At 43.5% G+C, this 26,210-nt stretch overlaps 1 protein-coding gene across 1 annotated transcript in view; it reads left to right on the top strand.

Annotated features, from left to right (window-relative positions):
• LOC109897631 (RNA binding protein fox-1 homolog 3) overlaps positions 1–26,210 on the top strand; it is a 409,231-nt gene that overhangs the window by 16,308 nt on the left and 366,713 nt on the right. The gene's annotated exons all lie outside the window — the stretch shown is intronic.

The raw sequence follows: 26,210 nt of genomic DNA, 5'->3' as shown, positions 1-26,210 counted from the left end.
TGGATAAGCAGGTTTGCTCATAAGTATAAATGACCTGCAGCACATTTACACCTCTATATTTTTGTACAAATCATTTGAATACCCCATGTTTTCTATCATTTTCTTACTATGGTAAAATGGTATTATTGTCATTATTACCATTGTTCTGTTGATACATTATTACCATTGTTCTGTTTATACATTATTACCATTGTTATATTGATACATTATTACTATTGTTCTGTTGATACATTTTTACCATTGGTATATTGATACATTATTACTATTGTTCTGTTGATACATTATTACCATTGGTATATTGTTTTGTTGTGAAATAGAATAGGTCGGTTGTAATTGTCTGATGATTCTCATTCAGCCTGTCTAGGATATTGCATCAGATTGTGGCCAACATGTCTTTGTTCAAAACCAGGACGCACAAATGTTTAATATCACAATACTGACAACATGTTCATTTCACTATGTTTAATTGAGCAGTGCTGAAGGTCAGATGTTTTAAGAGAAAGATCCTACCATATAAAACCATAAGTCATTTGACCCTGGGAGAGCGAGGGAAACCAAACTTTTTTCTATAATACACTTTTGGAATTGAAGATGAACAAAAGCCTGTTATGTCTGTTATGTGTGGTTCTGCCGGCTCCACAGAGTTGACTGTTTGCATAATATCTTCCTCATAGGTCTCCTTAACCTTTGCAGAAGGCTTATTGACTCTGGATAACCTTGCACAGAGCTAGCAGAGGGAGGACAGGAGATGATGAGCACGCTGAGGGAAGGGAAGGCGGCCCGGCCCACATGGAGCCTAGCTTCAACCGCCCCCAGCCCACCCACCCACCCCCGCCCGCCAGCCAGCCGAGCTCTGCACAGCTACACCTCAACCAGCTCTCTCCCAGCCTGACCTTTGCCTTCTGATCTCTGTTACCATGGAGAAGCCCACAATACTGTGTGTTCTAGCGCTGAAGACGCATAATAGTGTAGCACAATGTGCCTTTAATATACTCCCCACTGCAAATGTATGAGGAAGAATGGACCAGAGAGAGAGAGTTGGAGTGAAAGCGGGAGAGCAAGTGAATGAATTGTGTAGCTGAAGGTTGAAATTGGTGGACAGTCTAGAGCTGCAAACGGCCACATACTGTAATGTAAGGCTTATTATCTCTATTGTCCAGAGGAGTTCCTAACGGTTGTCTCGTTCAGAGGGGCCTACACTACGTCAATTTCCTTGGTGTATAATAATTCAGGAAGATTTCCGATTTTGTTGGATTTTGATTAGATTTACAAGCCCTATTTTGGTGAAGTGAAATCCAAACTAAATGATTCCATGTTCTCTGAAAAGCTTTCAAACAGAATAAGCTAGCATTCACATCAAAACACGAGCAATTTTGTAACCAGCATGACATGTTCTATGCAAATAGGTATTGGATATTTTATAGAGCATCGCAGTAGTCCTTGGAAAAAAGATATGGATTTCCAGCTCTCCTGGAAATATATCATCAATAGATGATGATTTCTGGTTTATACAATAACAACCATGAAGTGATTCATGTCTGGTCTGTGGGCAGCTTTGAATCCTATTACAAATGGTTTGTACCAGTAACCTATGTGAGAGGAAGGCTGGAGGTGGGTCAGGAGTAGAGACAAGACAGAGCTGTCGAGATACAGAGAACCATCCCTCACTGCTCACTGTAGTGGTTAAAGGGCATCCAGGCTCTTAAAGAAGACATTAGCATTTAGATTTGAGATGCTCCCCTCCCCTAACCGCCGTAGAGGGACAGTGACTGGGGTGCATCACCAGTACACACTACAGACTTTTAGGCCTTGAGTAGGCCCAAGTGGCAGCTCCCAGCTCCCTTCACCTGATCAATCTCTCAATAGGACCAGATTGCTTTGGATGACCTCCTTGTGATGAGGCAGGATTGGCCATACTGATGCTCTCCAATCGATAGTAGATGGCATCATGGCTCATCAACAATGGAGTGCTTTTAATGGAGGTCAGGGCAGGGAAAAATCTATTCATTTTCATTTGTAAATTGCAGATGACAATATTCTAATCAAGGTACATTGGTATCAGCTAACTGAGCCTCTCCCTATGACCCCCCCCCCACCCCCACCCAGTTGACTGACTCTTACTTTCTCTCCATCTATCTCTCTCTCTTTCTCTCTCCCCATCTCTCTCTCTCTGATCATTTGTATTCATGAGCATGTTGAATCCAATCCATATAGACATTTGGCATCACGCATGCCTATAAATGTACACATTTCACATCAGATAAAGACAAACTTTACCTCATGGTGTCATTCAAATTGTATGTCAGGCCTCCCTTTTTCAGATGCATCTCCTCAATGTCCCTCAGTCAGGGTGATGCCATTCCATGCTCCTTTGCCAAGGCAGCTCAGCTCACTCAGAGAAACGCCCTTCCACATGTTTCACCTCATTAACCGATGATTGAAAAGATGACAAATATGACATGTGCAATTTATTATCTTAATGAATTCACTCTCCTCTGTCAGAGACAGGTAGGGCAGCGGAGCTGTGGACTCGACGGGTTTGGTGGGATGTTGTGATTGTAGGAAAGTGAACACGGTGTGGAATGCTCCGATTAGTACAACAAGGCTGCTTTTTTCCATCTCTCTTTCCATCTCCGATCAATTTGTCTCAAATCAAATCAAATTGTGTTTGTCACATGTGCCGAATACAACTGGTGTCGACTTTACCGTGAAATTCTTGTTAATAATAATAATAATAAAAATAAAATAGTAACACGAGGAATAAAATAAAATACACAATAAGGGAGTTATATACAGGGAGTACCAGTACCAGATCAATGTGGAGAGTTATATACAGGGAGTACCAGTACCAGATCAATGTGGAGAGTTATATACAGGGAGTACCAGTACCAGATCAATGTGGAGAGGTATATACAGGGAGTACCAGTACCAGATCAATGTGGAGAGGTATATACAGGGAGTACCAGTACCAGATCAATGTGGAGAGGTATATACAGGGAGTACCAGTACCAGATCAATGTGGAGAGTTATATACAGGGAGTACCAGTACCAGATCAATGTGGAGAGTTATATACAGGGAGTACCAGTACCAGATCAATGTGGAGAGGTATATACAGGGAGTACCAGTACCAGATCAATGTGGAGAGGTATATACAGGGAGTACCAGTACCAGATCAATGTGGAGAGTTATATACAGGGAGTACCAGTACCAGATCAATGTGGAGAGGTATATACAGGGAGTACCAGTACCAGATCAATGTGGAGAGGTATATACAGGGAGTACCAGTACCAGATCAATGTGGAGAGGTATATACAGGGAGTACCAGTACCAGATCAATGTGGAGAGTTATATACAGGGAGTACCAGTACCAGATCAATGTGGAGAGGTATATACAGGGAGTACCAGTACCAGATCAATGTGGAGAGTTATATACAGGGAGTACCAGTACCAGATCAATGTGGAGAGGTATATACAGGGAGTACCAGTACCAGATCAATGTGGAGAGTTATATACAGGGAGTACCAGTACCAGATCAATGTGGAGAGGTATATACAGGGAGTACCAGTACCAGATCAATGTGGAGAGTTATATACAGGGAGTACCAGTACCAGATCAATGTGGAGAGGTATATACAGGGAGTACCAGTACCAGATCAATGTGGAGAGGTATATACAGGGAGTACCAGTACCAGATCAATGTGGAGAGGTATATACAGGGAGTACCAGTACCAGATCAATGTGGAGAGTTATATACAGGGAGTACCAGTACCAGATCAATGTGGAGAGGTATATACAGGGAGTACCAGTACCAGATCTATGTGGAGAGGTATATACAGGGAGTACCAGTACCAGATCAATGTGGAGAGTTATATACAGGGAGTACCAGTACCAGATCAATGTGGAGAGTTATATACAGGGAGTACCAGTACCAGATCAATGTGGAGAGGTACGAGGTAGATATGTACACGAAGGCCGGGTAAAGTGACGAGGCATCAGGTTAGATAATAATAAGAGTAAAATAAAGAACAGAGTAGCAACAGCAAATGATGAGTGGAAAAGTGTGTGCGTGAGTTTACGTGTGTGTTATGTGTATGTATGTGTGTTTGTGTTGTGCCGGTATGCGCGTGTGTTATGTGTGTGTGTGTATGTAGTGTATATATCCACAGTAATATGCACAGAGGGGATATTTTCATCACTGCAATTGGAATGGAATGTGGCCGTCCGTTGTGATTGTGCACAGACGAACCTGGCTGCCCTTGTACCTAGTGCATGTCGTGAGGGAGGCCATGCAATGCCCATGGTGTGTAAAGACTTTGAATAGTGGAGAGAAGGGGCAGGTCCGGGGGACACTGTCGGCGCAGAAGGCATCGTGCTTGCTGAGCTGTGACCAATCCAATGGGCACTGGAGATCACTGCACACCTTTTCAAATGGATTACGCCCTTTCTTTTCCACAGAGTGAAATTGCCAAAAAAGTATTCTGTCATTGTTGTCCTGAATGGGAAATAGGTCACAGCCATTATAGAAATATTCAAGTCAAGGATAGTGACAATGAAATAGAAATATGTGTGTTTTTGTCTGCTCTGAAAGCACTGGAAAGGTGTCGGACTCTGTTTAGAGGAGAACTTGCCGAAAACCCTTTAGTTCAAGTTCTGTTGTAGCCTCGTCAAATGTAGCTAGAGAAGTGTATCAGTGAATGATTGAGAATAATCAGTAAAGAGTGGCAATGGTATAATCCTCCACAGGAAAGACAAGCACCCCATCCCCTTCAACCCCCCTTTCTTTTTCACTCTCTGAAGTGTCCCCATTGATTTATCACTATTCTATTTTTAGGTACATGAAACGGTAGTTCATTGGAATTAACAATGACTCATGTGTAGCTAGAATCAGAGATATCAGAAGCTAGATTGAGAATCAGTCATATCAACCCCCCTATTATTTATTACACTGTATTTCTCCCACTGCATAAACGCACTCACTTTTAACTGATGATTAACTTATTATTAAAGTGGTACCCCTTTGAGTTAAAGCTCAAGTCCCCTGCTCTGTCTCAACCCACCCTCTTTAGAACCTGAGAAAACCAACAACGCTCTTCAACGCTGTTCTAGAGCCACCCACTAGCAGAGACCTGATGGGTACAGCGGAGGAAGGGGGTATTGCCCACGCTATCCATGAGGGTTGGCAGCGGTCTGGGTAGCGGGGTTGGCTTGTCATGCCTCTCTGCTGTCTCGGGTGTCATTTGATCGCAGCGTGGGTGCTGGGGGTGTGCCGTGATCGGCAGGGATTAGGCAGAGCGACACAGCAGATCACGGCTGTATCGGTGGCAGCCTTGGAGGTAATCCCTATGTGCCTGCCTCAGGACACTGCTGTGGCTCTGCCTGACTCTCTCTCTTCATATGGAGCTGTTTGTCTGGGTTTTGTTTGGTTGTGTACCACCTCTGCTGGCCTCCACAAGGTGGGCCCCATGTTCACTACATGGACACTGAGAGCCTGCCACTACGTAACCATACTATCTAAACACCATGTTAACAGGATCAATGCAGTGCACTGTCCCTTCACCCAGTATTGTGTCATCACTGAAAGGAATTATGATTCAATTCACCCATGACTATGAGCTATGACAACATGTTATTATTATTATTATTATTATTATTATTATGAGGTTTATATGTAATGGTTTCCAACATGAGGGCTGTTGACAAGTCTGACCTGGTTACATAATATTTCGTTGCCTTCTTGAATGTAACCACATCTCAGACAACAACAGATGCACAATGACTCAATGCTGTATAACACAGTATGTGTTATTAATGACAAAAAGTCAAATAGCTGGAAACCATTCTAAGCAGTATTTTGTTGGAATCATCTTTAGGAAATAGTGTTATGGCTTAATTCCATATGGAAACAACAAACTAGTTTTATATCCATTTACAACCGGAACCTTCCAGAACATTTTTGACTTTTTAGATATGCCACCTATCCTTTATCACACCATAAAGACGGGTTGGTTGTTTACAAGCCAAACCAACGTGTGTTCAACTATGGGGCAAAACAGATTGTTGACAACATGTAAGCAATATTTCTTCTCCAATGTTTATTGAAAACATAAATACATTTGCACAATGAGCACTTATTGTCTCTCAAATACATCGTTATAGTTGTTGGTTAGCTAGCTAGCGAATTTTTGCCATATTAGCATTGACAAGAAATCAGTCAAAACAAGACATTGTATCAAGAACAAGATGAAACGAGCTAAAACGATTCCCCACGTGGAGGTTTCTTGTCATTCTTGCTAGCAATCTGCTCATCCAGAATCACAAGGACATACGGACTTCTGCCCTATGGAAGCGCGCACATCGTTTTTGTGACATTGTCAGCTAACCCATCTATAAACAGTATATTTATTTAAAGGGATAGTTTGGGATTTTTGCAATGAAGCCCTTTATCTACTTCCCCAGAGTCAGATGAACTCGTGGGTACCATTATGATGTCTCTGCATTCAGTTTGAAGGAAGTGCAGTTACTGAACTATCCCTATAACAACCCTCCCTCTAACCAGTGTTTCATATGAATAATTAATTTCTCCCGCTGCCCCCTAAGGAAGGTATTGTGACAATGTATGGCACTTCAAACCTAGAAAATATGACATCGTTCCAGCATCCCGCTCTACATGATAATAACATTGTTTTGATAAAAAAATTTGGTGTGAAATATTAACAAGGAGTTCACAAGCTCTTACTTTAGCAGCCGCCATACTGCGATGAATGACAACTCAGTGTGAGGATGAGTTCGAACATGCCTCCGTTTGCATATGTGAAGTTTCCACTACTTATCAGCACGGGAGAACCGCTGAGTAGTTGATTTGATTTGAAAAGATCCACACTTTTTGTCCTCACTAGTTTTATGAACTTATCTTAACCTGAGGTTGACCTTTATTGAGCTGTTGCTCAAAAGTATCTCTATGAGGTGTGTACACTCCTAAAGATATTGATTTGAGGTGTACTAAACAAAAATATAAACGCAACATGTAAAGTGTTGCTCCCATGTTTTATGAGCTGAAATAAAAGATCCCAGAAATGTTCCATACTCACAAAATACTTATTTCTCAAAAATGCATCCTTGTTAGTAAGCATTTTTCCTTTGCCAAGATAATCCATCCCCCTAACAGGTGTGGCATATCAAGAAGCTGATCATTAAACAGGTGCACCTTGTACTGGGGACAATAAAAGGCCACTCTAAAATGTGCAGTTTTGCTACACAACACAATGATGTGTCAAGTTTTGAGGGAGTGTGCAATTGCCATGCTGTTTGCAGGAATGTCCACCGGAGCTGTTGCCAGATAATTTAATGTTAATTTCTCCCAATTTTCTTCCAACGCCTTATTAGAGAATTTGGCAGTATGTCCAACCAGCCACATCCGGTTAGACCACGTGTAACCATGCCAGCCCAGGACCTCCACATCCGGTTAGACCACGTGTAACCATGCCAGCCCAGGACCTCCACATCCGGTTAGACCACGTGTAACCATGCCAGCCCAGGACCTCCACATCCGGTTAGACCACGTGTAACCATGCCAGCTCAGGACCTCCACATCCGGTTAGGCCACATGTAACCATGCCAGCCCAGGACCTCCACATCCGGTTAGACCACGTGTAACCATGCCAGCCCAGGACCTCCACATCCGGTTAGACCACGTGTAACCATGCCAGCCCAGGACCTCCACATCCGGTTAGACCAAGTGTAACCATGCCAGCCCAGGACCTCCACATCCGGTTAGACCACGTGTAACCATGCCAGCCCAGGACCTCCACATCCGGTTAGACCACGTGTAACCATGCCAGCTCAGGACCTCCACATCCGGTTAGACCACGTGTAACCATGCCAGCTCAAGACATTCACATCCGTCTTTTCCCCCGTGCCATCCTCCCAAACAGCTGATGAAACTGTGGGTTTGCACAACCAAAGAATTTCTGCACAAACTGTCAGAAACCGTCTCAGGGAAGCTCATTTGCATGCTCGTCGCCCTCACTAGGGTCTTGACCTGACTGCAGTTTGACTTCGTAACCGACTTCAGTGGGAAAATGCTCACATTTGATGGCCACTGGCACACTGGAGAAGTGTTTCAACTGTCCTGGGCAGATAGATGGCAGACAGTGTGTATGGCATTGTGTGGGCGAGCGGTTTGTTGATGTCAACATTGTGAACAGAGTGCACCATGGGGGCAGTGGGGTTATGGTATGGGCAGGCATAAGCTAAGGACAATGAACACAATTGCATTTTATTAATGGCAATTTGAATGCACAGAGATACTGTCACGAGATCCTGAGGCCCATTGGCGTCACATTCATCCACCGCCATCACCTCATGTTGCAGCATGATAATGCGCAGCACAATGTCGCAATGATCTGTACACAATTCCTTGAAAGTAAATGCCCCAATTCTTCCATGGCCTGCATACTCACCGGACATATCACCCATTGAGCCTACCTGTTTCAATTGTTCATCCTTGAGATGATTGGAGTCCACCTGTGGTAAATTCAGTTGTTTATTTTCAATGATTTGGAAAGTCACACACCTGTATAAGGTATCACAGTTAACAGTGCATGTCAGAGCAAAAATCAAGCCATGAGGTCGAAGGAATAGTCCACAGAGCACTTAAACAGGATTGTGTCGAGGAACAGATCTGGGGAAGGGTAGCAAAACATTTCTGCAGCATTGAAGGTCCCCAAGAACACAGTGGCCTCCATCATTCTTAAATGGAAGAAGTTTGGAACCACCAAGACTCTTCCTAGAGCTGGCCTCCCGGCCAAACTGAGCAATCGGGGGAGAAGGGCCTTGTTCAGGGAGGTGACCAAGAACCTGATGGTCACTCTGACAGAGCTTTAGAGTTCCTCTGTGGAGATGGGAGAAGCCACCCAGAAGGACAACCATCTCTGCAGCAGTTAAATAATCAGGCCTTTATGGTCAAGTGACCAGACGGAAGCCACTCCTCAGTAAAAAGGCACATGACAGCCCGCTTGGAGTTTACCAAGTCACCTAAAGACTCTAAGACCATGAGAAATAAGATTCTCTGGTCTAATGAAACCAAGATTAGACTCTTTGGCCTGAATGCCATGCGTCATGTCTGGAGGAAACATGGCACCATCCCTGGTGAAACATGGTGGTGGCAGCATCGTGCTGTGGGGATGTTTTTCAGCAGCAAGGACTGGGAGAATAGTCAGGATCAAGGCAAGGATGAACAGAGCAAAATACAGAGAGATCCTTGATGAAAACATGCTCCAGAGCACTCAGAAACTCAGACTGGGGTGAAGGTTCCCCTTCCAACAGGACAACGACCCTAAACACACAGCCAAAACAACGCACGAGTGGCTTCGGGACAAGTCTCTGAATGTCCTTGAGTGGCCCAGCCAGAGCCCGGACTTGAACCTGATCAAACATCTTTGGAAAGACCTGAAAATCGCTGTGCAGCAACACACTCCCCATCCAACCCGAGAGAGCTTGAGAGGATCTGCAGAGAAGAATGGGAGAAACTCCCCAAATACATGTGTGCCAAGCTTGTAGCATCATACCCAGAAGACTCGAGGCTGTAATCACTGCCAAAGGTGCTTCAACAAAGTACTGAGTAAAGGGTCTGAATACTAATGTAGATGTAATATTTCAGTTTTTTATTTTAATAAATTTGTTAAAAAAATATTAAAAAATTGTTATTATGGGGTATTGTGTGGAGATTGATGAGGAAAAAAACTAATTTAATACATTTTAGTATAAGGCTGTAACCTAACAAATGGGGGAAATGTAAAGGAGTCTGAATACTTTCCGAAGGCACTGGAAATTGACTGATTTCTGTAACTCAGAAAAATCTTTTAAATTGTTGCATTTTGCATTATATTTTTGTTCAGTGTAGATTCAGACATGTATAGATCTTTGATGTACATATTGTTTATTTTGGTTTACAGCATGTAATTCATTCTCACGTCTTAATAGCATCAGTAATAATCTGAATGAATATTAAGATACTATTGATGCAATATATTGATTTGTTTAATAACGCATAGATGGTAGCAAGGCACTAGACATTTTCAGATACATATTTTCAATATTTCCAACTTGTTGCAGAGAAACATACAATTCCGTTCAGAAGTTTAGGGTAATCAAATTGATCAGAAATACAGTGTAGACATTGTTAATGTTGGACATGACTATTGCAGCTGGAAACGGCAGATTTTTTATGGAATATCTACACAGGCGTACAGAGGCCCATTATCAGCAACCATCACTCCTGTGTCCAATGGCACGTTGTGTTAGCTGATCCAACTTTATCATTTGGATCATTTGGGGCGGCAGGTAGCCTAGTGGTTAGAGCATTCTGTGTCATTCTGCCCCTGAACAAGGCAGTTTAACCCACTGTTCCTAGGCCGTCATTGAAAATAAGAATTTGTTCTTAACTGACTTACCTAGTTAAATAAAGGCTAAAAAAAAAATTGTCTGAAACTCGTCAGACTATTCTTGTTCTGAGAAATTAAGCCTATTCCAAGGAAAGAAATTGCCAAGAACCTGAAGATCTCGTACAATGCTGTGTACTTCTCCCTTCACAGAACAGCGCAAACTGGCTCTAACCAGAATAGAAAGAAGATGGGAGGCCCCTGTGCAAACTGAGCAAGAGGCCAAGTACTTGTTCTCTTGCTCAGTTGTGTACCGGGTCCTCCCACTCCTCTTTCTATTCCGGTTAGTGCCAGTTTGCGCTGTTCTGTGAAGGTAGAAGTACACAGCATTCTACGAGATCTTCAGTTTCTTGGCAATTTCGCACATAGAATAGCCTTCACTTCTCAGAACAAGAATAGACTGACGAGTTTCAGAAAAAGGTCTTTGTTTCTAGCCATTTCTATCCTGTAATCGAACCCACAAATGCTGATGCTCCAGATACTGAACTAGTCTAAAGAAGGACAGTTTCATATCTTCTTTAATCAGAACAACAGTTTTCAGCTGTGCTAACATATTTGCAAAAGAGTTTTCTAATGATCAATTTGAAACTTGTATTAGCTAACACAACGTGCCATTGGAACACAGGAGTGATGGTTGCTGATAATGGGCCTCTGTACGCCTATATAGATATTTCATAAAAAATGTGCCGTTTCCAGCTACAATAGTCATTTACAACATTAACAATGTCTACACTGTATTTCTGATCAATTTGATGTTATTTTAATGGACCAAAAATGTGCTTTTCTTTAAAAAACAAGGACATTTCTAAGTGACCCAAAACTTTTCAACGGTAGTGTATATAGTGTAGCTACAGATTAAACAAATAATAAACAGATGGGGGAGTTTTGTTGTGTTGAAGGTTGCAATAGTAGTCGTTACAGAGCTCTAGCGCTAGACCTGCAGTGAATGTGCAACATACGGAGATATCCTTAATGCTCTGAAGAGCCAGTTCTTTGGAAAGGTTTTAGAACCCCAGGAGGGCCCTCGGCTGCTTTCTGACAATCCCCCCAAAAATCATATAAAACTGCAGGGATGAGGAAAATACATTTGTTGCGAAGTTTACAAGACTTGTGGTCGAGGGCATTGGAGCATTGCATAATGTCATTATAGGAGGGGGACGAGAAGAGGACCTTGGCCCCTACCACTCCACGCAAACGCATACATGCACTCACCCCCATAATGAGAATCCACCTCACCAAATATTTCAATTCAAGGCTTACTTAGATTGACTGTAATGCCTAAGTAATCAGCCTGTTCTGACCTACCTTGTCCCCAGCCAGGATTTATAGCTCCCAATTACTGATCTCTATTACCCAGTGTGCCAAGGGGAAGGAAGTCACACTCCTGGACGGAAGGCCACCCCTCTGTCTCACAGCCTGGGTGAACAGGTGCCACCAGGAAGCAACCCCTCCCTCCCTCCTACCCTCCCTCACTGTCATCCCACATTACTTCGCCAAGGACTACAGAAAACTTTTAATGCTCCCCTGAGCATCCGGATGTTCCTTGGTTTGTCTTTACTGTGTCTGGGCTTGCACTATTGTGATAGATGAAAATGGTCCCTTTTCTTTTGTTTTTTTTTGGTAGAAAATGTTTTTGCGAGGGGGTGATATACACTACCATTCAAAAGCTTAGGGTCACTTAGAAATGCCCTTGTTTTTGAAAGAAAAATATTTTTTTTGTCAATTAAAATAACATCAAATTGATCAGAAATACAGTGTAGACATTGTTAACATTGTAAATGACTATTGTAGCTGGAAACAGTTGATTATTTATGGAATATCTACACAGGTGTACAGAGGCCCATTATCAGCAACCATCACTCCTGTGTTCCAATGGCACGTCATGTTAGCTAATTCAAGTTTATAATTTTAAAAGGCTAATTGATCATTAGAAAACACTTTTGCAATTATGTTAGCACAGCTGACAACTGTTGTTCTGATTAAAGAAGATATAAAACTGTCCTTCTTTAGACTAGTTCAGTATCTGGAGCATCAGCATTTGTGGGTTCGATTACAGGCTAGAAATGAGCCTGTAATCGAACCCACAAATTCTGATGCTCCAGATAATCAACAAGCAAAAGGGTTTTCTAATGATCAATTAGCCTTTTAAAATAGTAGATAGATATTCCATAAAAAATCAGCAGTTTCCAGCTACAATAGTCATTTTCTACATAAACAATGTCATTTCTTCATAAACAATGTTCACACTGTTATTTTAATGGACAAAAAATATGCTTTTCTTTCAAAAACAAGAACATTTCTAAGTGACCCTAAACTTTTGAATGGTAGTGTAATATAAGTATGTGTACACGTCTTCAAATGAGTGTTTTCGGCTATTTCAGCCATTCAATCTCCGCAGACAAACATTGGCAGTAGAATGGCCTTACTGAAGAGCACAGTGCCTTTCAAAATGGCACCGTCATAGGATGCCTCTTTTCCAACAAGACAAGTTCATCAAATTTCTGCCCTGCTAGAGCTGCCCCGGTCAACTACAAGTGCTGTTATTGTGAAGTGGCAATGTCTAGGAGCAACAACGGCTCAGACGCGAAGCGGTAGGCCACACAAACTCACAGAATGGAACCGCCGAATGCTTAAAAATCATCTGCAACACTCACTACTGTGTTCCAAACTGCCTCTGGAAGCAACGTCAGCACAATAACTGTTTGTCAGGAGCTTCATGAAATGGGTTTCCATGGCTGAGCAGCCGCACTCAAGCCTAAGAACACCATGTACAATCATCTAGCAGTCTGACATGTCCAATCTGGGTTTGGTGGATGCCAGGAGAACACTACAGTACCTGCCCGAAGGCATAGTGCCAACTTTAAAGTTTGGAGAAGGAGGAATAATGGTCTGGGGCTATTTCTCTTCATTTGGGCTTGGCCCCTTAGTTCCAGTGAATGGAAATCTTAACACTACAGCATACAATGACATTCTAGACAATTATGTGCTTCCAACTTTGTGGCAACAGTTTTTGGAATACCTCTGTGTACAAAGAGAAGTTCATACAGAAATGGTTGGTCGAGATCGGTGTGGAAGAACTTGCCTGGCCTGCACAGAGCCCTGACCTCAACCCCATTGAACACCTTTGGGATGAATTGGAACCCCGACTGGCAGGCCTAATGGCACATCATCAGTGTCCGACCTCACTAATGGTCTTTTGGCTGAATGGAAGCACGTCCCCGCAGCAATGTTCCAACATCTAGTGGAAAGCCTTCAACAGAAGAGTGGAGGATGTTATAGCAGCAAAGGGGGGTACCAACTCCATATTAATGCCCATGATTTTGGAATGAAATGTTTGACGAGCAGGTGTCTACATACTTATGGTCATGTAATGTATGTTAAGTGAGGATGTATCTCTCATTGAACAAGCTTTCAAAGTGATGACCTTTTATTGAAAGTGAATTGAAAGTTTAGCTGTTGAAAATGCAACTTTCTGCCATGTTTCATTGGTTGGGTCTTTGAGTTTAATCCACTTCCAGCTCATAAGTGACTAGAGGGGACTATGGAAGGTGAATTAGGGAGCAGAGCCTGCAGTATTCTCAGCATTCTCTCCAGTTCAGAGTGTGACTTAGTGGATTAGAGAAACAGCCTCCTCTCTCAGCCTCCTGCGGCATGCTGTATGTGGCCTTTATTTTTCATGATACAACTGGATTGGAAGTGTATCGACTCGTCCATATTGGGAGTCCTTACACCTAAAGGTTTTAGTTCTTAGTAACGCTATATAACCTAGCATGCTTGGTCCTTTGATTTAAAGTCATCTATGATTTTTTGGTTTAAATGCTCACAAAAATCAGTAACTAGTATGCGTAATAGCTTTGCTGAATTACGAATAGCATTATCGGGCTCCCGAGTGGTGCAGCGGTCTAAGGTACTGCATCTCAGCGCTAGAGGCATCACTACAGACCCTGGTTCGATTCCAGGCTGTATCACAACCGGCCGTGATTATGGGTCCCATAGGTAGGTGCACAATTGGCCCAGCATCGTTAGGGTTTGGCCGGGGTAGGCTGTAATTGTAAATAAGAATTTGTTCTTAACTGACTTGCCTAGTTAAATAAATAAAAATAAATAAAAAATGAGCAAATTCATCAAATGAAAAAACACCAAACATTTGGTCCTCTATAAATAATATATGTACTGTATATAGGCTACATGACAAATGGATGGTGTGGTGTCGGTGCAAAGCCCTGCAGTGTGAAGTGTTGCCACTCAGAGAAACACTCCGGCTAGCATCATCCCCCTTCTCCTGAAACAGCATGCTACTCCACTTAGCGGCCTCCATTTGGGGTGGCAGAACAAACACTGTTTTAGCACATTTATCTTAATGCACTGCACAACTCTGGAGCACTGAAGGCATGATTATTGTACAGAGACAAGAACGGCGTGCATTTAAAGCAAGGACTTATTTAAATAAAGACTTACTGCCAACCATGTGACACTCCCGCTTTTTCTTTTCCCCAGCCTCCTAGAGGGAGAATTAGTTTGTCTGTCTGTGCATTTCCTTAGCTTGTTTTCAATGGACTTATTCCGAACATCCCTTTTCTGTGACACTGATTCCGTGGATACTTATCCTGAGTGAAATTGCAATGTTCTGCTGAATGTATTCATTGTAGAGTAGGGACTGTATCTTCCAGCTTATAGACTATCTTTTCATCCCTTCTGTCGGCTAGTTTGGCTCGGCACACAATTTCAAGGGGAGACATTTTAGGTGAAAATATGACACTGGGGTTTGATAGTGTGCATTTTGTTGAAATTGAAGAGGAGTGGCATATGGCCAGCATTGGCTCATGTCTCTCAGCAGCAGGTGTGTAGGTGAGCCCCGGCAGACCACTGTAAAAGCCGATCTGGTGCCACGCCCGTCTAATGCGGTCTTTAGCATCTCTGATAAAATGCTCATCTCCAGCTGCTCCATGCATGCTGCTGGAAGCCACAGCAACCCAGGCATGTTCCCCCAGCTCCAGAGGCCATTGATTTAATGGTGGCACGGTGTCAATGGTGACCTCATCCACTGATGTCTGCACAGCTAATGCTCCAACATGTGACGTTGACACTCTACAAGACATACAGTGAGGGTGAGATGGATCGGCAGAGAGAGTGTCATATGTCTCTCTGTGGATGGTGGAGAATGATGGACACTCGACGTGAGGGCAGTGATGTCAGCAGAACAATTCTGAAATGTGTTGTGTTTTCCCAAATACTTTGTCTGTGAAGTCTGTGTAGTCAGACAGAAATAGCTATAACAATCAGTCTTACCATGACATTCTAACACATTTATGTTTGAAAAAAAAAGTTTTAGACTATTCCATGTTTTGCTATTCAGACTATTCATTATCTAGAAAATCAATCACCCACAATTAATGTTAATGGCTTTAAGTGTTAGCAAAGTAACCGACCACAAATCACCCCAAAGGAGCTCAGAGTCTGCAGCTCATCAGCCCTCAATTTGGTGAAGAACGAGGGGCAAGAGAGGGAGAGAAAGACAGAGTGGGAGAAAAATGGAGGGAGAGAGAGAGGGGGAGAGCCACTGCCGCCCACCGCTGCCTGGCCCTGACACCTTGTGAAGAGCGCTCATTCATCACACGACGTAGGGCTTGAGCCTCCGTAAATCACTGTGGATAAAGGACGCGCCGTAAAGAATGGAATTGTGAAGGTAAGGGTTTTAAATCCCCCTAGATGATCCGAGATAAACACAGAGAGACTTTTGACAGTCCCTCGTTACCGCCGCCAGCGAGAGGAGCTGTCACCGCTCGCCTTTCATCTTGCGGTAACAGTCTGGCTGCTAATATCCTCAATTATCTCTGCAATATGTTGCTGGGAAAAAGGGAAAGTTCCGAAGGAAGCGTTCACACAATTTAAAAGTTTTAATTTGACAGCTTGTGGTGTAATGATGGGTTCTGATGAGGGTAGGGGGCCCCAGCCTACACCCAGCCAGTGACAAATGATTGGGCTGTACCGGGGATGGTTAGTGGGTGTCAAGAGATGCTGGATCAGATGTCAAGAAGCCAAATACATGTTTCGCAGGATGATTTAAAAATCCTATTTACTCTCGGTGGAGAATGTGGGCAAGGTTTAATTATGGCAGGGCCATGACATTTCAACTGATGACAGTGGTGGTGGTAGACATGTCTGGGTATCTGTTTCTTCTCCTGCTCTAAGAGCCTGTTAACATAGTTGTTTTGGAAAAGGAACATTAAATGTGTCTTTGTATCGAGACAATCATAGACGTACTGAAGATGACAATAGTGACAATTTCACATGGGTTTTTCTCAATGTAATGGCTTTAGTTTGTTATCAGTGGAGTACTTGTATTATATTTCATCTACACAACTTTGGGGCAAAGCAGACAGATACAGTTGAAGTCTCGTTTACATACACCTTAGTCAAATACATTTAAACTCAGTTTTTCACCAATCCTGACATTTAATCCCAGTACAAATTCCCTGTCTTAGGTCAGTTAGGATCACCACTTAATTTTAAGAATGTGAAATGTCACATGAATAATAGTAGAGAGAATGATCTATTTCAGCTTTTATTTATTTCATCACATTCCCAGTGGGTCAGAAGTTTACATACACTCAATTAGTATTCGGTAGCATTGCCTTTAAATTGGGTCACACGTTTCGGGAGCCTTCCACAGGCTTCCCACAATAAATTGGGTGAATTTTGGCCCATTCCTCCTGACAGAGCTGGTGTAACTGAGTCAGGTTTGTAGGCCTCCTTGCTCGCACCCTCTTTTTTTTTTTAGATCTGCCCACAGATTTTCTATAGGTTTGAGGTCTGGGCTTTATAGGATTGAGGTCAGCCTTTCAGGTTATGTCGATATAGGACTCGTTTTACTGTGGAAATAGATACTTTTGTACTGTTTTCCTCCAGCATCTTCACAAGGTTCTTTGCTGTTGTTCTGGGATTGATTTGCACTTTTCGCACCAAAGTACGTTCATCTCTAGGAGACAGAGTGCGTCTCCTTCCTGAGCGGTATGACGGCTGCGTGGTCCCATGGTATTTATACTTGCGTACTATTGTTTGTACAGATGAACGTGGTACCTTCAGGCATTTGGAAATTGCTCCCAAGGATGAACCAGACTTGTGGAGGTCTACAAATTTGTTTCTGAGATCCTGGCTGATTTCTTTTGATTTCCCCATGATGTCAAGCAAAGAGGCACTGAGTTTGAAGGTAGGCCTTGAAATGCACCCACAGGTACACCTCCAATTGACTCGAATGATGTCAATTAGCCTATCAGAAGCTTCTAAAGCCATGACACCATTTGTTTTTATTTTCCAAGCTGTTTAAAAGCACAGTCAACTTAGTGTATGTACATTTGTGACCCACTGGAATTGTGATACAGTGAAATAATCTGTCTGTAAACAATTGTTGGAAGAATGACTTGTGTCATGCACAAAGTAGATGTCCTAACTGACTTACCAAGGCTATAGTTTGTTAACAAGAAATGTGTGGAGTGGTTGAAAAACGAGTTTTAATGACTCCAACCTAAGTGTACGTAATCTTCCGACTTCAACTGAATACTCACAATGTATTGTATTGACCTGACTACTTATTGAATCTGAAATGCCATAATATTTAGCCACTCGTTGATATTGATATTCTTTGGAACCTGTATAACTAAACGGAGAGGAGTGAATTTGCATAGATAGGGCGTCCATCCGTCCCTCCGTCCGACTGATAATGACGGCGGAGTCACAGTGCATGATGGAGACACAGAGGGCATGCGACTGTCACATGAAGGTTGACTGGCTCATTAAAGGAAAGATCTCCCCCCATGGCACCTAGTCAGGTAATTGTCTTTTTTTTCCCTTCCGTTTTTTCAATGCTGATATATATACATAGCTTCAACTGGGGAGGATAAATCAATCATTTCAAGTGTCTTTGGTAATAAGTGAAAGTTATAAATCATGGGATTTGCTCTCAGGTTTATGAAATATTGGCTGTCGAGGGGGGATACATTATCTCCAGTCAGTTAGTCAGTCAGTGTTCCTGGACCGAGGCAGGCAGTCAGTCAGTCAGTGTTCCTGGACTGAGGCAGTCAGTCAGTCAGTCAGTCAGTGTTCCTGGACCGAGGCAGGCAGTCAGTCAGTCAGTGTTCCTGGACCGAGGCAGGCAGTCAGTCAGTCAGTCAGTCAGTCAGTGTTCCTGGACTGAGGCAGTCAGTCAGTCAGTCAGTCAGTGTTCCTGGACTGAGGCAGGCAGTCAGTCAGTCAGTGTTCCTGGACTGAGGCAGTCAGTCAGTCAGTCAGTGTTCCTGGACCGAGGCAGGCAGTCAGTCAGTCAGTGTTCCTGGACCGAGGCAGGCAGTCAGTCAGTCAGTCAGTCAGTCAGTGTTCCTGGACTGAGGCAGTCAGTCAGTCAGTCAGTCAGTCAGTCAGTGTTCCTGGACTGAGGCAGTCAGTCAGTCAGTCAGTGCTCCTGGACTGAGGCAGTCAGTCAGTCAGTCAGTCAGTGTTCCTGGACCGAGGCAGTCAGTCAGTCAGTCAGTGTTCCTGGACCGAGGTAGTCAGTCAGTCAGTCAGTGTTCCTGGACTGAGGTAGTCAGTCAGTGTTCCTGGACCGAGGTAGTCAGTCAGTCAGTCAGTGTTCCTGGACCGAGGTAGTCAGTCAGTCAGTCAGTGTTCCTGGACCGAGGTAGTCAGTCAGTCAGTCAGTGTTCCTGGGCCGAGGCAGTCAGTCAGTCAGTCAGTGTTCCTGGACCGAGGCAGTCAGTCAGTCAGTGTTCCTGGACCGAGGCAGTCAGTCAGTGTTCCTGGACCGAGGCAGGTAGACAGCCAGTCAGAGCTGCAGGTGTCAAAGCACATAGGCACGTATGCAATCTTTGGCTAATTGGAGGATCCATCTGTAGAAGAAACGTTCACTCCATCAAGGGCTCTGTATGACGTGCAATTAGTCCCCAAAATACAGATCTTAATTTGATCCAGTTTGCTACAGCAAGAAAATAATACTGCAGCAACTGGACATTTTAATTATTATGTTGATTATAATTATTTGAGATTTTTGTAAGGTTTCGTACATTTTTGGTACGGGAAAATGAAGTCTGGAATTTCAAAGTGGAAATCACAAACTTCAGAAGCCTTTTTTAACCTCAAATGCAGGAAAGATCTCCTGCAACAGTGTGATCAAATTAAGATCTTACATCTGTTTTAACATAGGGATCAGATCAGCGTTTTCATAGGGAGTATAACTCCATGTTCAGGTTTGTTCACATCACAGTACCAGTGTCAATCTTCCTACTGCTAGTGTAATTGCCTCCGGTTGTTGACTATTTCATGTGACTAGAATCAGTCCTAAGGCTGAACTCGATCGCTACAATGGTACACACATTTTATAGCTCGCATTAACAGGATTTCCTTGATAGATAAAATAAGCAAATAGCTGGTTTGGTGATGTAGTGAAACCAGGATAACAAATGGGCCTTTTCTGATAACAACCCCCCTGTGAGACACCCTGGCATGAGAGACAGACAGAGAGATCAGTTGAGGAGAGAGGCAGAGCTGAAACAGCCCACTCTGCTGCCAGTGAAAAGCTCCATGCCCCACACAAGGATGGATTGGGGAGATTTGTAATAGTCCTGCTGCTTTTGACAAAGTGACCCAGTGAGACCTTCATCCTCATTGCCTCAGTGAAAAGGGCATCGGCGGTCGAGCTGTAGCTGAGATAAGTGGGGATCTGTCGTTTTGGGCTGCTCTGTTATAAATGGCTGCCACCTCAATCACGTGAGACAAGAGCGCTATCTCCACTGACAACCTCTTTCTGACTTGACATGCAAAAATCTAATTGATACAAGGAGAGGGGAGGAGAAGGGGAGAGAGATTGAGGAGATATGGCTTTGGGGAGAGTTTTTTTCTTGACATCAATGTTGAAAAGCCGTCTGTGGCAGGCAGAGATAATTTCAAGATTGAGGCCTCTTACACCCATTTCTATTTGCACAGTGACCACAGATGGAACATGTAGGCTGTTGTACCACCCACTGTACAAATTCCATGACAATACCTGCATGCTGACAGTACCATAGCCTTTGGATATCATTTACAGGGTCATAAATTCATGCGTTTTGAATACCATAAGCCATTATAAGAGTTGCTGTTTTTCACCACTTAGTGACCTGCGTGTGCTGTGGGAACGGCAGAAGAGGCTTATATTCTAGGATGAGGGTAAGAGATTATACAACCTTGACTGTGTGTTTTATGTGGGTGTTGCTATGGACAAGCACAGTACTTTGTTGATCAGAGTGTGTCTGAAATAGCAGAGTTGGTTGACAGAGGAGGTTGGCTGAGGAGATAGAGGAGTGTGGGTTGAAAAGATCCATCTATCTGTTCTTTTATCTCTCTCTGTGGCTTTCACTTAATAATGTACTTATTGGGACTTTTCTACCGCCTAAATATTATCTTTTTTCTTCTCGAGTCCAATCTTGCCAAGTGATTAAACTTAATCTCTTTAAAATCTCTTTGAAATCTACACAGCTTAATCTTGTAAAAAGATGTATTTGGACACTGTGTTAACTAACCTCTAGACGAGCTTCAATGCCATACAACTCTCCAACTGCTCTTAAACGCAGGGAAAACTAAATTAATGCTCTTCAACCGATCCCTGCCCGCACCTGCTCGCCCGTCCAGCATCACTACTCTGGACGGCTCTGACTTAGAATACGTGGACAACTACAAATACCTAGGTGTCTGGTTAGACTGTAAACTCTCCTTCCAGACTCACATTAAGCATCTCCAATCCAAACTTAAATCTAGAATTGGCTTCTTATATCGCAACAAAGCATCCTTCACTCATGCTGCCAAACATACCCTCGTAAAACTGACCATCCTACCGATCCTCGACTTCGGTGATGTCATCTATAAAATAGCCTCCAACACTCTACTCAACAAACTGGATGCAGTCTATCACAGTGCCATCCATTTTGTCACCAAAGCCCCGTATACTACCCACTATTGCGACCTGTACGCTCTCGTTGGTTGGCCCTCACTTCATATTCGTCGCCAAACCCACTGGCTCCAAGTTATCTACAAGTCTCTGTTAGGTAAAGCCCCGCTTTATCTCAGCTCACTGGTCACCATAGCTGCACGCGCTCCAGCAGGTATATCTCACTGGTCACCCCCAAAGCCAATTCCTCCTTTGGTCGTCTGTCCTTCCAGTTCTCTGCTGCCAATGACTGGAACGAACTGCAACAATCTCTGAAGTTGGAGACTCATATCTCCCTCACTAGCTTTAAGCACCAGCTGTCAGAGCAGCTCACAGATCACTGCACCTGTACATAGCCCATCTGTAAACAGCCCATCTATCTACCTACCTCATCCTCATACTCTATTTATTTATTTACCTTGCTCCTTTGCACCCCAGTATCTCTACCTGCACATTCATCTTCTGCACATCTACCATTCCAGTGTTTAATTGCTATATTGTAATTACTTCGCCACCATGGCCTATTTATTTCCTTAACTTACATCATTTGCACTCACTGTATATCGACTTTTTGTTTTCTTTTGTTCCACTGTATTATTGACTGTATGTTTTGTTTATTCCATGTGTAACTCTGTGTTGTTGTATGTGTCGAATTGCTACGCTTTATCTTGGCCAGGTCGCAGTTGCAAATGAGAACTTGTTCTCAACTAGCCTACCTGGTTAAATAAAGGTGAAATAAAATAAATCAAAAATAAATATACACTGACTGCTGGAAAAGCCCTAGAAGACCAAAGTGTGAATAAAGCGATCAGAAGGATAAAAGTGAGTGAGAGAAACTGAGAGAAAAAATGAGTACATGTGGTGAAGGGCGTATGATAGAGGTCAAACCCAGCCTCATGTGCACCTGGTCCCCCTAGCGAGGCCATTTGCTGTCACCTCCACTGCTGCTCTCCACCACCAAGACACCCCTCTCTGCATTCAATCCATTCAGGAAACGCTGTGCCCTTCCCACCAACACCCTGATGTTTAATTCATTCTCCAACACCCGGAGGACTCTCATAACAAAAACAGGAAAAAGGGAGGAGAGAGAAAAAAAGAAATTAGAAAAAGACTGAAACGTCAGATTTGAAATTCCCATTTGTGGACGTGAATGGAATGAGGGGCCCAACACAGAACAAAAGAGAATACGTTATTTGATGGGGACAAAGGACAAAGAGGAGAAAACAAACAAATCATGAACTCCTCCACCCCACCGTCAACCCTCCTCTCCTTCGCCTCTTTTGTTTGACTCAAGTTTTGTGGATGGGGCCTGGAGATGCCTGCGTGGGATGGGGGGTTGCTTTGCTCGGCACCTCTCAACGTGCTCTCTCTTAATCAGAGGTTGATTAAGCACACTTTGAGAAGCATGGATTATGGGGCTCCCCTCGGACCAAGCTAAATTGGTCGGAAGGGAAGGAAGGCAGAGCGTGTATCGCAGCCAGGGGAACTTTTGATGTGTCAGTCAGTGCGTCTGGCATGGTTTGCTTTTATTGACCTCCCCAGCCTTGATTTGTGACAGATCCCCCGGTGCTGGGGTGAGAAAAGAAGGGAGGGTGGGGTGGGGAAGGTTAAAAAAGATTGAGCTGCTGTGCAAGAAAAGAATCCCCCAAATTCTGCTGACCCAATGGAATGGTCCCAAACGTAGCACGGCGTGCACTGCATAAAAACCATTAACAAAGCATCAGCAGCCGAGCAAAACGATTGGCTTGATTGATACTAAAGACATTTCCCACCGAGCCTCTACATTTTGAATCAGAGAGCACAATGTAAACAGCAGGTTTCACTCACAGATATTGTCTCTCATCTACCGTTAATGTGTTGAAGAAAGTGCCTTTGCATAGGTTTCAACGTCCGTACCCATTTCTAGACAGCGTGTGTCGTTTATGGATTCATGGATACTAATAGTATGATGCTTTCTTCCCGTGTGCTGTGCTCTGACTGGTTTGTAACCCCTTCAGAAAGGGTAGGCATTATTCATGTTGTGCTGGTAGCAGCACTGTTAATGTAATGAGTCAGGTTGTTAATGTGATCTCGCCTCAGACACAAAGGGTCAACCTGAGACCCTGGCTGACGCAGACAGAGGCCTCTGCGCCCTACATAACAACGATGGGACGTGTCATAGCTGATTTATATTGCCCTTGAACCTGCCAATAATAAGACCTTGTGGGCTTGCCTTTAAAAGAAGCCTGCAAAAGAGAGCACTGGCAGCCAGGGTGATAACATGAACGCTGTGTTCCCACCTATTGAAAGCCTGGCGCGGTACAGCTGAAGGCTTTTAAAGGCACCCATGTCATCTAAACGTGTCATTTCTCTCACACAGCACAGCACAGCGCTGGGATGCATTGATATCAGATAGCCCTAAGATGAATCTGACTTGACCTGTTTAACATCAGAGTCGATGGCTTCTGCATTGCTACACAGGCATGAGAGGAATCAGCAATGGGTTCTAGGAGATAGGCATCGACACAAATTCAACGAGGCACAACACACCATTTTCGATAGCATACTGTAGGTACAGAACATATAGATTTAATATTAAAGAGATACGCATTGTCATTTCAAACTGTCAAGTCTCTCCAGACAAGATGTCAACCAGTCTGCTTATCATTTTGCCACCATTTTATTTACATCACAGAATATAGCTGCACAAACACCCTATCCATCCCTGAACACAACGCCATGGTAACTGGAGGAGGGAGATGCACTGTGTTTTTTTGAAGCAGCCTTATTAACTCAACCCACTTGCCCATGTAATTAAAGTGTGCTTACAGTGCAGCTAATATTCACGATGTAACCTGCGAAGGCACACAGTAATTATGTGGGGCGTGACTGACAGAGATCAGGCAAAACAAACAAAGCGGGCCAGCCATCAGTCAAGTCAGTGTTGGGCCGGGTTAATAAGGATGCTCCTGCAGCTCCGTTAGATGAAGTCTGGGACTCATTCCTAGCTAATCCAATTACAGTTTGATTTTAAGGAGCTTTTTTACAACGTCACTGTCACAGACCATTTAAAATAGTCCCTCTCCGGACCTTTATGAAGATATCCTAAGTGGACAGTCACTGTCACAGACCATTTAAAATAGTCCCTCTCCGGACCTTTATGAAGATATCCTAAGTGGACAGTCACTGTCACAGACCATTTAAAATAGTCCCTCTCCGGACCTTTATGAAGATATCCTAAGTGGACAGTCACTGTCACAGACCATTTAAAATAGTCCCCTCCGGACCTTTATGAAGATATCCTAAGTGGACAGTCACTGTCACAGACCATTTAAAATAGTCCCTCTCCGGACCTTTATGAAGATATCCTAAGTGGACAGTCACTGTCACAGACCATTTAAAATAGTCCCTCTCCGGACCTTTATGAAGATATCCTAAGTGGACAGTCACTGTCACAGACCATTTAAAATAGTCCCTCTCCGGACCTTTATGAAGATATCCTAAGTGGACAGTCACTGTCACAGACCATTTAAAATAGTCCCTCTCTGGACCTTTATGAAGATATCCTAAGTGGACAGTCACTGTCACAGACCATTTAAAATAGTCCCTCTCTGGACCTTTATGAAGATATCCTAAGTGGACAGTATTAACAAGGTAAAGAAAGTCCTTCACGAGAACTCAACGAAACCTTGAGAGGAACCAGACTCATTGACATGGGCAAATACCAAATTAGAGGACATTTGACTTGTCTAGCCAGTGCAAATTGTGACTATATTAGAGTTGGATGGGTACAGTCCAGCTCTCTCTGTCCCGGGGTCTGGGAGGCAGACAGGACAGATCTGGGTTTATTGGGAGAATCCCACATGTAGTGGAGTGGACCTGTGATCGATTGGGATCTGAAGTGGCTTAGCTGTGCCTCTGTGTGTCAATAGCGTCACCTTCTCACTCACCTCTCTGATAAACCGTAGGCTCCTGCTCCACATATACCCCAGGCTGTGGACACACAAACTGTCTGTATGCTGAGCCATCCCTGAGTCATCCCAGTCTCTAAATGCACCAAATGCAGGAGTCCAGACTCTGAGGGGTTAAGTGTTGAATTGAGGAGACATTAGAATGCACTTCACAGCACCCTGGCACGGTAGATTGAAACAAGGATTTAATTGGCTCCATATCAGGGTTAGATAGTGCCGTTGTTGACTTTTGACAGAAAAACAAGGTGACTGATATTACGGAGATAAGCAAAAATCCCAACTCAATCACATCAATAAGTTTCTAAGGCGTGTACAGGTGGCTCACCTTGCAACCATTGACAGTGGCGCTCGCTGAAAAGATAGGCATCAGAGGTTGTGTCTTGTGTCTGCATTGTCACACGTCTATTGCTGTGTGTGTGTGCATGTCAATTTCTCTGACAATCATCACAGTGCAGTTGTTTCAACATGATCTTGGCACAGAGGTCATGGGATTCAAAGGCATACATTTCAGTTGCTCTAGTTCCTGCTTCCTCACAGAGCATTACAGGAAGCCCCATCAAAAGGGTCACCTTTAAGCAGTATGGGTATTTGTTTCATAGGCGACTGCATTACTTCACCCATACACTATAACTGTGAAAGCTGTTAGGATGTAATTCCACACAAATGTATCTATGAAATTGTACTCGTTGAGGTATAAACATTTTTTTTAACAATTGTTTATCTATTTTGTTTAAGAGGACCAATTTCTAAGGGATTTGGCCTAACAATGGAAGGCCTAAACACTTAGTGGCAGCAGGACATGTGCATTACAGGTGAAGCCCTTTCTTTGTGTGGCGAAACCTCAGACTGGGTGAACACACTGGTGTT

This window comes from Oncorhynchus kisutch, linkage group LG6 (assembly GCF_002021735.2).
Source record: "Oncorhynchus kisutch isolate 150728-3 linkage group LG6, Okis_V2, whole genome shotgun sequence".
In the NCBI taxonomy this organism is placed as follows: Eukaryota; Metazoa; Chordata; class Actinopteri; order Salmoniformes; family Salmonidae; genus Oncorhynchus; species Oncorhynchus kisutch.
The sequence above is the reverse complement of the archived record's forward strand: the minus strand, read 5'-3'. Positions and strand labels throughout refer to the sequence as shown.